The sequence below is a fragment of the Sus scrofa genome, chromosome 16 (assembly GCF_000003025.6).
Source record: "Sus scrofa isolate TJ Tabasco breed Duroc chromosome 16, Sscrofa11.1, whole genome shotgun sequence".
Taxonomy (NCBI): Eukaryota; Metazoa; Chordata; class Mammalia; order Artiodactyla; family Suidae; genus Sus; species Sus scrofa.
In genome coordinates, this window is record NC_010458.4 from 41885825 (window position 1) to 41899076 (window position 13252).

Sequence of the window (13252 nt, forward strand, 5' to 3'; positions counted from 1 at the left end):
TGCAAATATTTTCTCCCATTCCATAGGTTGTCTTTTCACCTTGTTGATTGTTTCTTTTGCTGTGCAGATAACTTTTAGTTTGATGTAATCCCATACATTTATTTTTCATTTTGCTGCTTGTGCTTTAGGTGGCATATACAAAAAATCTCCAAGACACATGATAAGGAAATTTGTTTTCTTCTAGCAGTTTCAAGGCTTCAGGTCTTATATTTAAGTATCTAATCCATTTTGATTTTATTTTTGTGAATATTTACTATAGGGATCTAGTTTCATTCTTTTATATGTGAATATCCAATTTTCCAGTACTGTTTGTTGAAGAAGCTGTCTTTTATCCATTGTGTATTATTGGCTCCCTCGTCAAATATTAATTGACTCTAGATGCTTGGGTTTGTTTCTAGGCTCTCAGTTTTATTCCTTTGGTCTGTGTGTCTGTTTTTATGCCTGTACCACATTGTTTTGATTACTATAGCTTTATAGTATACCTTGAGGAAGTGTGATGACACTCACTATGTTGTTGTTCTCAGGATTGCTTTGGCCATTCTGGGTCTTTTATGTTTCCATATCAATTTTAGAAGGGATTTTTATACTTCTGTTTTTTTTTAAAAATCCATTAGAATCTTCATAGGGATTGCATTGCATCCCTAGATGGCTTTTGGTAGTACAGACGTTTTAACACTATTACATCTTTCTATCCATGAACACAGGATACCTTTCCATTTATTTGTGTCTTCATTTACCTCAATGTCTGGTATTTTTCAAAATACAGATGTTTCACTTCCTTGGTTAAGTTTATTCCTAAGTATTTTATTTTGTAGTTCTTAGAAATGGGATTGTTTTCTTTATTTCTTTTATAGATAATTCATTGTTAGTGTATATAAATGCTACTGAGTTTTGTATGTTAATTGTGTATCCTCTACCTTTACTGAATTTGTTGATTAGATCTAACGGGTTTTTGATGTAGTCTTCAGGATTTTTTATAAAATCAGGTCATTTACAAATAGAGACAATTTTACTTCTTTTTGCATTTGGATGTTTTTTATTTCATTTTCTTGCCTGATTTCTCTGGCAGGAATTCTGTCACTATGTTGAATAGGAGTACCAAGTGTGGGCACACTTGCCTTGTTCCTGATCTTAACAGGAAAACATTTCAAACTTGCACCATTTAGTACTGTGTTACTAGCTGAGAGCTTATCATTTATGGCCTTTATCATATTGAAGTACATTCCTTTCACATCTATCTTATAAAGAGTTTTTTATCATGAACAAGTGTTGAATTCTGTCAAATGCTTTTTCTGAATCTGCTGAGATTATCATATTTCTTTCTGTTAATGTGTGATTGACACTGATTTATTTGCATATATTGAACTAACCTTGCATCCCAGTTTAAAAAATCCCATTTGATCTGGTAAATGATTGTTTTCTATACTGCTGAATTCAGTTTTCTAGTATTTATTGAGAGTTTTTGTATGTGTATTCACCAGGGATATTGGTTTATAGTTTTCTTCTCTAGTGATATCCTTTTTTGCCTTTGACATCAGGCTGTGTTTGCCCTGTATGATGAATTAGAGTATCCACTCCTCTTAGATTTTATGGGAAAGACAGAGGATTGTCATTAATTCTTTAAATGCTTGGTAAAAATTTATCAGTGAAGTCTCGTGGTCCCAAGTTTTTCTTTCTTGGGAGATTTTTGACTACTGGTACGGAAATTGAATTTGTAATCTTATTCAGACTCTCCACTTTTCTTATTCAATGCAGTAGTTTGTATGTTTTGAAGGATTTATCCACTTAACTTCTAGGTATGCTGTTTGTTGGCATATAGTTGTTCATGATAGCCTATTAAATTTGTTGATTTTCTGTGATATAACTTGGAAGAAGTTTGTTTTTTGGTTATCTTTTTTGCTTGATTAGTCTAGCTATAGGTTTCTCCATTTTATTTATCTTTTCAAAGAATCAACTCAATTTTTCTTAACATTTTAAATTAAATTATAGGTGATTCACAATGTTATGCTAATTTCAGCTGTAGAGCAAAAAGACCCAGTCATACATACATACACATGACCCAGATATACATATATATCCTTATGTTATCTTCCATCATTGGCTAACCAAAGAGACTGGATATAGTTCCTCATGCTACCTCATTGCTTATGCATTCTTACATCATAGTTTTGCATCTACTAACCGCAAACTCCCAGTCCATCCATTTCCTCTCCCTTCCCTCTTGGCAACCACAAGTCTGTTCTCTGTCTGTATCAACTCTTGATTAATTTTTTTCTATTGTTTTCCTGTTCTCTCCTTCATTGATTTCTCCACTATTTTTTTTAACTATTTTTTTCCTTCTGCTAACTTGTGCTCAGTATATTCTTCTTATTATAGTTCCTTAATATGTAGAGTTAGGTTATTTATTTAGGATCTTCTTAATACAGACCTTTATTGCTATGAAATGCTTAGAAATGCTTTTCTGCCTCCTATAAGTTCTGTTATTTTGGTGTCCCATTTTCACTTGTCTGAAGATAATTTTGTATTTCCCCTTTGATTTCTTCTGTCCATTTGATATTCACTAGAGATTTTAAAATTTCTATATATTTATGAATTTTCCAGTTTTCCTCTTGTTACTGATTAACTATATGGTCTATCTTAGAAAATGTTCCCCATGTACTGTTGCATACCATTGTGGTCAGAGAAGACACTTACTATGTCTTCATTTTTCTTGAGTTTTCTAAGACATGTTTTGTGGCAAAATATATGGTCTATTCTAGAAAATGTTTTCTGTGCACTTGAGAAGAATGCAGATTCTGCTGTTGTTGGATACAATGTTCTGTATATGTCTGTTGGGTTTATTTGGACTACAGTGTTGTTGAAATCTGCTGTTCACTTATTGATTATTTGTCTGAGTGTTGAGATGGGGTATTAATATCCCCAACTATTATTGTATTATTGTTTATTTCCCCTTTTAGCTCTGTCAGTTTTTGCTTTATGCATTAAGGTGCTCTAATGTTGAGTGTGTAAATATTTACAATTGTTTTATCTTCTGCGTGTATTAACCCCTTCATCATTATATGAAGTCTTTTTTGTGCCTTTTTATCATTTTATTTACTTACTTTTAGTTATTTTTTTATTTTATGGCTGCACCTGTGGCATATGAAAGTTCCAGGGCCAGGGTGGCAATGCTACATCCTTTTTAACCAACTGTGCTGGACCAAGGATTGACCTGTGCCTCTGCAATGATCTGAGCTGCTGTAGTCAGATTCTTAACCCACTGTGCCATAGTAGGAACTCCTTTACCATTTTATTTATTTTTATTTTTCATTATAGCTGGTTTACAGTGTTCTGTCAATTTTCTGATGTATAGCATGGTGACCCAGTTACATATACAAGTATGCAATCTTTTTTCTCACATTATCATGCTCCATCATAAGTGCCTAGACATAGTTCCCAGTGCTATACAGCAGGATCTCATCGCCTATCTATTCTAAAGGCAATAGTTTGCATCTGCTAATCCTTTACCATTTTAAAAAGCTTATTTTGTCTGCTACAAATTTAGCTACTATTGCCTTTTGTTGTTGTTGTTAGCATTTGCTTGAAGTATGTTTTTCTCTCTCTTATACTTTCTCTTATACACTTTGTTATACTCTCAGTATATGTATGTCTTTAAGTTAAGGTGCGTCATCTCATCTTTATTTTTTTAAAATGAGTCGTTTTAGAAAGCATAGCATTTGGTCGTTTTTACATCCCTTCAGCCATTTTGTATCTTTTGACTAGTGAATTTAATCTGTTTAAAGTAATTTTTTATAACTAATGACATATATTGCCATTTTAAGCTGCTTCCTTTTTAAAAATTCTTTTTGTTGTTGTTTTGTTTCTTCTGCTACTGTATTTTTTTGTGTGTTCTGAGATGTTATCATAAGACAGGGTGCTTTGACTTCGTTATGTTCTTTTGTGTACTTAGTACAGCTTTTTTCTTTGTGGTCACTTTGACATTTACATAAAATATCATTAATTATAACACCCTATGTTAAGCTACAACATAACTTCAATACAATTCCTAAATCTTAGACTTTTAGTTCTCTTCCCCCTCACATTTTAGGTTATTTACATAGTTTTTCATTTTTCATTTTTTTTCTATTTACGGCTACATCTGCAGCATATGGGAATTCCCGGGCTAGGGGTCTAATCAGAGCTGCAGCTGCTGGCCTATGCCGCAGCCACAAGAATGCAGGATCTGAGCCACGTCTGTGACCTGTGCCATAGCTTGTGGAAATGCAGGATTCTTAACCCACTAGGTGAGATAAGGTATTGAGCCCACATCCTCACAATACTATATTGGGTTCTTAACCCACTGAACCACAACAGGAACTCCTACGTAGTTTTTATATTGTGTAACTAATAACACATTTATATAGTTACAGTTATATTTACATTTCTTTTAACTGTTAAACTAAAAATGTTAGTGAATTATGAACTCTATTACTAGTTACAGAGTCCAAATTTGATTATATATTTACCATTGCTAGTGAGTTTTACATGGCCTTCATATAAAACATATATATATCTTGGTCACACCTATGACATATGGAAGTTTTGGGACCAGGAATCAGACCTGTACCACAGCTGTGACTCTATTCACAGCAGTGACAATGCTGGATCCTTATGCCACTGGGGAACTCCAACCTTCTTATGTTTTTACAGTGTTAACTAGTATCCTTTAATTTCCTCTCAAATAACTCCCTTTAGCATTTCTTCTAAGGCAGATCTATTGATGATGGATTCCCTCAAACAAATCCTATTGGTCTGGCAAGGTATCCCTCCATTTTTGAAGGGCATCTTTGTGAGGTATAGTATTCTTAGTGACTTTTTTGCACCAATGTTTTGACTATGTCATGCTATTTTCTTGCCTGAGAAGAAATCCGATGAGAAATCTGATAGTCTTATGGGGGTTGCCTTATAAATAAAACTTGTCTCCTGTTGCATTAAAATGTTGTCTTTGAGTTTTGGCAGTGTAATTATAATGTATCTAAATGTAGCTTTATGCAGGGTTTAACCTATTTTGGATTCTTTGGGACTTTTGGATCTGGATGTCTAATCTCTCTCCAAGTTTGGGAAGTTTTCAGCCACCGTTGCTTTAAATATGCTTTATATATACTTGTTTTCTTTCCCTTTTGGAATTCCCATAATGAGACTATTGTTTCTTTTCATGGTGTCCTATGAATCCCATGAGCTCTCTTTACTCATTTTCATTTTTCTCTCTTTTTGATTCTTCGGTAATTTCAAATATCCCCCTTTTAGGTTACTGATTGTTTCTTCTGATGGTTGAGTCTGATTTTGAATCACTCTATTGAATTCTTTAATTATTATATTTTTCAGCTGTAGGATGTGTTTGCTTTTGTTTTTTAAATTTCTATTTCTTTGCTGAACTTTTCATTTTGTTCATGCATTATTTTCCTAATTTTTTTTTTAGCTGTCTATGTGTTCCTGGAGTTCACCAAACTTTTTTAAGAGAATTATTCTGAGTTCTTTGAGTATGCCTAGATAACTTTTTTAGGATCAGTTATTAGAGATTTATTATTTAACTTTGGTGGTATCATATTTATCTGGTTTTTCATGATTCTTGATTTTTTTACATTGGTACTTGCACATTTGAGTGTCTCCTCTTCCTGACTTGGCAGGTTTGTTTTGGTGGAGGTGGTTTTTCACCAGACAGTTCAGTCAGGGTTTTTTGATGTGTTTGGAGGTAATGTCCTTGGGAAGGTGTGGCAATGATTAGGATTGATTTTGGGGTAAAGCAAATGTTCGAGCTCTGAGGTTGGGGGTAGGGGAAATACCACTGGCTGAGGACAACTGGGCAGGACTCCTGATTTGGTTTTCTGCTCAAGTGAGAGTGTAGGGTGGACTTTATGGCTTCCTGGATTCTCTATTCAGGCTTACTAGACAGTCAGCATTGGGTTCTATACTCAGCAGTTAGTGAGGTTATGAATTAGCTTCTTTGTCCTGCTAGGGCAGCAGGATGGGAACCAGGGCCTGCACAACACATTGTTTTGGGACCTGAATAAGGCAAACAGATCCAAGGCCATTAATGCTCTTCGTTTGTGGTTTTGACTCAAGCCAACCTATGTCCCAGTTGACACTAGCTTTGCTCTGGGAGTATTCAGCTCTGTTTACTTGCCTCTCTGCCTAGCACTGCTGGGTTACACAGCTTCTAGCTGTTCTTGCCAGCCCTTCCTGTCAGATGGGGCCGGAGACCATGGTCTGTAGATGGTACGGCTCTAACTCTGGCTCCTGCCTGGGTGGGACTGAGGAGACCCAATTCAGGTAACTAACTCCCAAATTTTCCTAAATAGGATTTCTGTTTGAAAGGGGCTGGGGCTGCTGTTCATACAAAATGGGGATATAGCTTAGTTTTTCTGCATGAATATGGGCAGACCAAGCTCCAGGCCTGGTAAGATTGCTCATCTGGGGGACTTGTACCTTGCCTGACTTCCTTGGTGAGCCTCTACCCTGACTTGATTCTGAAGATGATTAAAGCTATTGATAGGGACTACTTCTTGGGCTCTATAAGTAAGAACTCAGTCTTCCATAATCCAAACTCTGGTAGTTGCAAGCCCCTATTCCCTTCTGAATCTCTCAGATTCAAAATGTCACCATTTTGGTAATATCATCCTCCCTCTCCAAGTTCATTAAATCAAACTTAATTATAGGTACTGATGTGAATGGGATGGATAGATATATTGACAGACATATAGATGAAGAATCTCTCCTACTGATTTGGGTTTTATGGTTGAACCCTGAATGATATCTTAACTAAAAATAAATAGAAGGATTTTTTGGTTGAGCTTATACAAATTTTTTTTAATTTAATAATCCAATCATATTTTAGCAATCACTTTAACTCAATTCCCAGTTAATTTGTAATGTATACACTTATCCAGAAGTTTATAAAATTCAAATCAGTTAACTCTAGTGAATTATAAATTTCTGTCATGATGAATGTTCTAAGAGGGAAAAAGTCTGTGAATATATTATCCATTTTCTCATTCCAAAAGAGTAGCATGTGTCTTCTAAGAAAATAGTTTTTGAAGTCAATAATTTATTTTCCTTTAATAATACTTATATCTGTGTGCTCCATGAGAAACTGAGGTGTTTTTCACTTATCACTGCATAATCAAGTTGTAGAATAGGCCTACCTGGCAGACACTCAAAAAATACTTGAGGGACAACTAAATGAATGATTGAATGAAGCACCATTACAGCATCCCTGGTATTTTCTGCTAAAGTATGAGTGTTGAAATATGATAAGAACCTTGTGGTACATGTGAGGAGGATAACTTTGTAGATTTCTATATTCTTTCTTAGTTATATTTACTTGCATTTGCACAGTTTCTAAATCACAAGCTGATTTTTTAAAATTATTTGAGTTGAAAATTCAGCCCATGATGTGAAAATCAAGCTGTGCTCTTGCTACTTAGCATCATCACCAAACCACAAATTCTGCAATTAGAAGCAAAACTTTGTAGGTGATGCATGAGAATATTCAACTTATTTATCCATAACTTCATTGCCTCTATAGGTCTTTTGGGAGTAAAAATATTCTTTGCATTTATAATACAAATAACTGACACAAAAATACATAACAAGCACAAAGAGGAAAAAATTGCCATCTCTGCATGACTTATAGTTAAACCTACAGTTTACATAGCTGTCAGCCAGGATTTTTAATTACCTATTCCAATTGTCTTTCTTTTGATTATGTGATGAATGTTAGCCAACAATTGCTAATTAACTTACATTCTAAAACAGAATCTTTGTATATATGAAATCTTGAGTCCTGGAGTTTTAGGATAACTGTATCAATAAGCAAAAGATAGAGACTTTTTCTTTTCTAGGTTCTTGGAATTTCAGTCATCCACTGGTTAGATCATAAGATACAGATTTTTTTTTTTTTAAATGGATGAAGTCAGTAGAATTATTTACAGAGCTGGAATTTCTGAAATAATTCCAGATGTTTCAGTGATATAAAATTCCAGCACTGTCAAAATACTGTAGGGCATCCTAGGCTTTAGCACTGCTGTGATTTTGCTGACACTCTGATGGCAGCACACAGAGTATAGAGAGAGAGAGAGAGAGAGAGAGAGGGAGAGAGAGAGAGAGAGAGAGAGAGAGAGAGAGAGAGAGAGAGAGAGTGTGTGTGTGTGTATGTGTGTGTGTGTGTGTGACAGAACAGCCATAAGCCTGAGTGCTAAGTATCTGTAGTGGAAAGAGGCCAGCTGTAGCTAAGGCTTTGTAGGAGACTTAAACAGTGGGAGTCTGAAAGGAAAACAGGGCACCAGTGGAAATCTTTAAGTCTGGCAGCATCTAGGATTCAGAAATATCTTACAGCTCAAGGCATAATTTGGTTTGCTGTTCTAGCAGCCCACGATAAAGAGTCCTTACATCTCCCTGGGGTACTTTCTGGGTTTGGTCACCAAGAAGGCTATAGGTTCCTTTTGTAAAAACAGGTGTAGAGAGATAATTCAAGACACAAACTTCTTTCTGGAACTGAGCTTGGAGAAGGCAAGTAGAAAAGGTAGCTAATGAATAAAATTAAATCATATATTCCAAAGGCAATAGTCTGCATCTATTAACCCCAGGTTCCCAATCCATCCCACTCCTTCCCCCTCCCTCTTGGGAGCCACAAGTCTATTCTCCAAGTCCATGATTTTCTTTTCTATGGAAAGTTTCATTTATGCCTTATATTAGATTCTGTGGAAAGGTTCATTTGTGCCTTATATTAGATTCCAGATATAAGTGATACCATATGGTATTTGTCTTTCTCTTTCTGATCGACTTACTTCACTCAGTATGAGAGTCTCTAGTTCCATCCATGTTGCTGCAAATGGCATTATTTTGTTCTTTTTATGGCTGAGTAGTATTCTGTTGTGTATATATACCACATCCTCCTGATCCAATCATCTGTTGATGGACATTTGGGTTGTTTCCACGTCTTGGCCATTGTGAATAGTGCTGCAATGAACATGGGGGTGCATGTGTCTTTTTTAAGGAAAGTTTTGTCTGGATATATGCCCAAGAGTGAGATTGCTGGGTCATGTATAGTTCTATGTATAGTTTTCTAAGATCCTGCTGTATAGCACTGGGAACTATGTCTAGTCACTTATGATGGAGCATGATAATGTGAGAAAAGAGAATGTATACATGTATGTGTAACTGGGTCACCATACTGTACAGTAGGAAAAAAAATAATATATTGGGGAAATAAAATAAAAAACCCCACAATAATGAATAAAATGTTGATATAAAAAATAAATCATATAAATTTATGTAAAAATGAAACCAAATCACAAAGAAGGTATATGTGTTGACTCTAAAGTGTTTCCACTGAAAATTTTTCAATGGGAAGTGCCCTCCTTTGAAGGAACTACTGTTTCCATCACCTCTGGGATAATTATATAGCAATAAGTGGATGCTGTCTCAGAATTTTCCACGGTTTAAGGTACTTTAAAAATCAATCTGTAAAATATCCTATGGTTATTCACAAATTACTACATTAATTGATACTTACCCACAGTCATAATCAAGTATTGAGCTTTCATTTTTTCTTTCTATATTAAATAATAAAGTTCCATGTAATACTGTGAACTCCTTACCTCAGAGCTATCTTGATCCTTTAGCATGAAGAATGATGTTTTGAAAATAAGATGCTACTATTCATTACCTATTAGAAGAAAGAATGAATAAAGCACAGTATTAAGGGGACACCTAATAATACATTTTTCCTGGTTGTATTGAATCAGTCTTTTCTATACTGAAAAGATTTGACCTCTACCCAGTAAAGATGAAATAAAGAAATATGCAGAACTAGTCAAACATCAGCTTATATTGGCTGATTTTAAATGATCAGTTTGATTAAGTAGTTCATTTGTCACCAGTTGGATTGGTGTTGAGCTGAGAGAATTTAACTCACATTCAAATTCCGCCCATCAAAATCACAATACAGTTGAAATTTATAAGATAAACATTTGGGATTATGCTGTTCTCTGTCTGATGCATAATAATAGAAGTGCATATAGTATCACTCATCCCCAAATTCCTAAAATATTTTTCATAAAGACCAGAATAGCCTTCTGTGTATTTCAGTTTTTATAGAACATGGGTGGCTTGTGGCTCATACTTGGCATTGGCTCATGGTCAGCCACAAAAATAAGAGAATTCTGACCCACCGACTTAGTGAGGACATCAGGTCAGAGTAACTTGGCTACTTTCTGATGACAGAGTTTATTTTACATTTCTCAATTTATTCAATGTACTACAATGTTCTTGTTTTATGCCACACTTTGTCCCTGTGAAGTTGGGATATTGCTATGATCTCCTAAAGAATTTTGGAATCAGAATCACTAGGGAGAATAACAGAATAAGGAAAAAGGTTGATAGAGATGCATATGAAAGCACCTTTAGAAAAAGAAAAAACAGTGTCTTGGATAGAGGAATGGATTGAATTTCTCTGTGATTCCCTATCTTTCAAAGATTTCCCCAAATCATGAGATGATATTTTATTTGGTGAAATGTCTCTGAGATTATATATCTAACTGAGCCATTAGATAAGGCTGGCATTAAGAAAGGTCCTCAGTATTTAAGCTGGTTACATCTATATGCAAATCCATTTGTTAGGAGATGTTCTGACTTAAACTACAACTGCCTCATTCAGGATACAAAAGGACACATTTGGCACCTGTCTTTCTTTTCTCAGATGTTCTAGGCAGAAGAAATGCTTGAGAGGCTAATGGGTTTGTGGCCAGTTTTTTTTATACTATAACTATTAAATTTATGTCTACTGACTTCACAACCCAGTGCTGTGTATTGCAGGGGATTCAATACAGAGGAAGAGATAAGATTCTGAACCTCAGACAGAAAAGTCTAGCAGATTATAAAGCAATTCAAGGCATGTTAAATGCTGAAAGAATAGTAGGATAAAGTGCCAACTGATTCCATGACAGGATTAAAAAAAAGTCCCAACTAACACATTTTAGAAGCAAGTCTGTTTGATTCTATATACATGTAATTGACACCTATAATCTCTAAAGCTATTATTTTGCAGAATTCTCTTCTAGAATGTTATTAGGTGTGGTTGAACATGAAATACTTTTGTTAACAATATTTAGAAAATGCCAAATTGTGTATATTCTTCCATCCTTACATTTTTACCAGAGAGTATTGGAAGAGATATTTAAATAGAATACCACCCCTCCCCCACCATCCCCCTCTCTCTCCAGTGCTTGTTTTCTTCTCCCTCTATTTCCTTTATTTTCTCCCTGTAAACCTGGCATTTATTGACTAAAGTATTTTGGGTAACTGGCTGACTACATCAATGGGAAAATAGGCAATGTTGACTTTGTAAAGCAGCTTTGAAGTTCTAGATATGTTTTTGAATCCAGAGTAAAGCCGAATGCTGTTCTTTAGGGGTTATTGAATACCTGCTAACAAACTGACACTTTGATCCCCCTTTGGCCCCTGTGCCTCTGCCCTATTAGAACCCAGAGGAGAGCAAGAGTAATAAATGGACACTTCAAATCATGAATAGGCTAATCAAGTTAATCGGCTTGCTTTGTTGCAGGACTCTTGAGGTCTAGTGTTAGGATAATGTTTATTGAGAATATTTAAGTAAGGTATTTGGTATAGAGTGTCAAGTGAAAAAAAAAAAAAGTGCAACTTAAAAGCTGAGACTCATGTTTTATTTGGCAGACTTTACTGAGGATTTAAGCCCAAGATAGAGCCTCTCAGCTAACTCTGAGGGACTGTTCCAAAGAAGTACAGGAAGAACCAAGATATGGAGGAGTTTTTGCAAGTAAACAGGTAGTTGGAACATCAGAAGATTACTGCTAATGAAAGAAAGCCAGACATCTCAAGTTAATGAATTTAGCGCTTTTCTATGTATGAGAAGAGGCAAGAGTCTGAGCTCATTGAAATTAATCCTTTAATATGCACCTTAACTATCTAGGGCAATATCCTGTTTTTTCCACTATCATAAATCTCTCAGGGTACAGCATACTGGGTGGCTGCAGTGACTGATGGATTGATGGACTCAATATCATTTTATTTTACTAAAATGACAAATGACATTCTTTGTCCACAATAATAGGTCCCAAATTTGGAGATTTCCCAAAAATCAATTTGGAGTAACTAATAAAAATACTCCAGAGCTATAGCAGTAGCTACCATTTACTGAGCACATGCTAAGTGCCAGACACTGTGTTATTGTTGTTAATATACTCTCACTTGATTCCTAGAATAGATTACATAAAAATGCAAGATAGGCATTGTTATATAATCATTTTGCAAAGAATGAGTTAATCTGAGAACCTAAGTAACTTGCCCAAAGATAGAAAGCAAATGAATGCCACAGTGGTCATTTACACACAGATCTTTCATATTCCAGGGTTCTTCTCTGAACTACTGCATTATAAAATGGAATATATTTGGGAAACATTTGTGCATAAGGATGCATGTCCTTTTTTGGGTTATCTTTTAATTATAGAAAAATTTCATAAGGATATTAAAATGGTACAAAAGGCTGAAAATTGAGTTGAATTCTTTCTTTAGGCTTCATATTCATGAGGAGAAAAATAAAGCTTCCATGAGAAAAAATACAGTTTCGATAGCTGGAAAAAGATATCTATTCCCTTTCATCATTACTGGTAGGCATAAGTATTACCTGGTTAACTCCAGAGGCAAGAAGAAAAATAGAGACGAGACCATTTTCACATTTATTTCTATGTTCCAGTCAAGATTTAGACATATCCACCAAGAAGTTAGAACTGAACAGTGTTTTAAGAGATTACTTAGGAGAAAGAGCAATGATAATTTAGAGTGAGTAATATATCCCATGAAAACAGCACAAAATAGAAAACTGTAATTCTGCACCTTAGCATTTCTGGTCTGTTTCTGTGATTGTCTTTTATTTTGAAAATCACTTACTGATTTAGTCCCTGTTCCCATTTTTATGAAATGAGGAATGATTTTCAACTTTGCAAATACCTCAGGTACAGCAATGCTCTGTGCTCAGCTAGGGAGAGGAAAATAGTGTTCTTTGTTCCACATTACTGATCCACCGGGGCAGCAAATATTGTGCCTGACAAGATAAAGAAAACGATAGCAGTGGGGTTACCACTTCTTCAATGTGCTGGAAATCAGGGCTTGGAACAGCACACTAAAGGCAATCAAAAGAGTGACGATTTGTAACAGTTAAGACTATATTACCAGATAA

The 13252-nt window shown here is 35.1% G+C and overlaps 2 long non-coding RNA genes across 3 annotated transcripts in view; one reads left to right on the forward strand and one right to left on the reverse strand.

Annotated features, from left to right (window-relative positions):
• LOC106506511 overlaps positions 6203 to 13252 on the forward strand; it is a 49730-nt gene continuing 42680 nt past the window's right edge. Inside the window, exon 1 of the long non-coding RNA XR_002339656.1 lies at positions 6203 to 6309. This is a non-coding gene — a long non-coding RNA (uncharacterized LOC106506511). The remainder of the gene's footprint in view (positions 6310 to 13252) is intronic.
• The window catches only part of LOC110257266, a 377151-nt gene continuing 373189 nt past the window's right edge, over positions 9291 to 13252 (reverse strand). For both annotated transcript variants that reach the window (XR_002339658.1, XR_002339659.1), the window contains one exon: positions 9291 to 13117. This is a non-coding gene — a long non-coding RNA (uncharacterized LOC110257266). The remainder of the gene's footprint in view (positions 13118 to 13252) is intronic.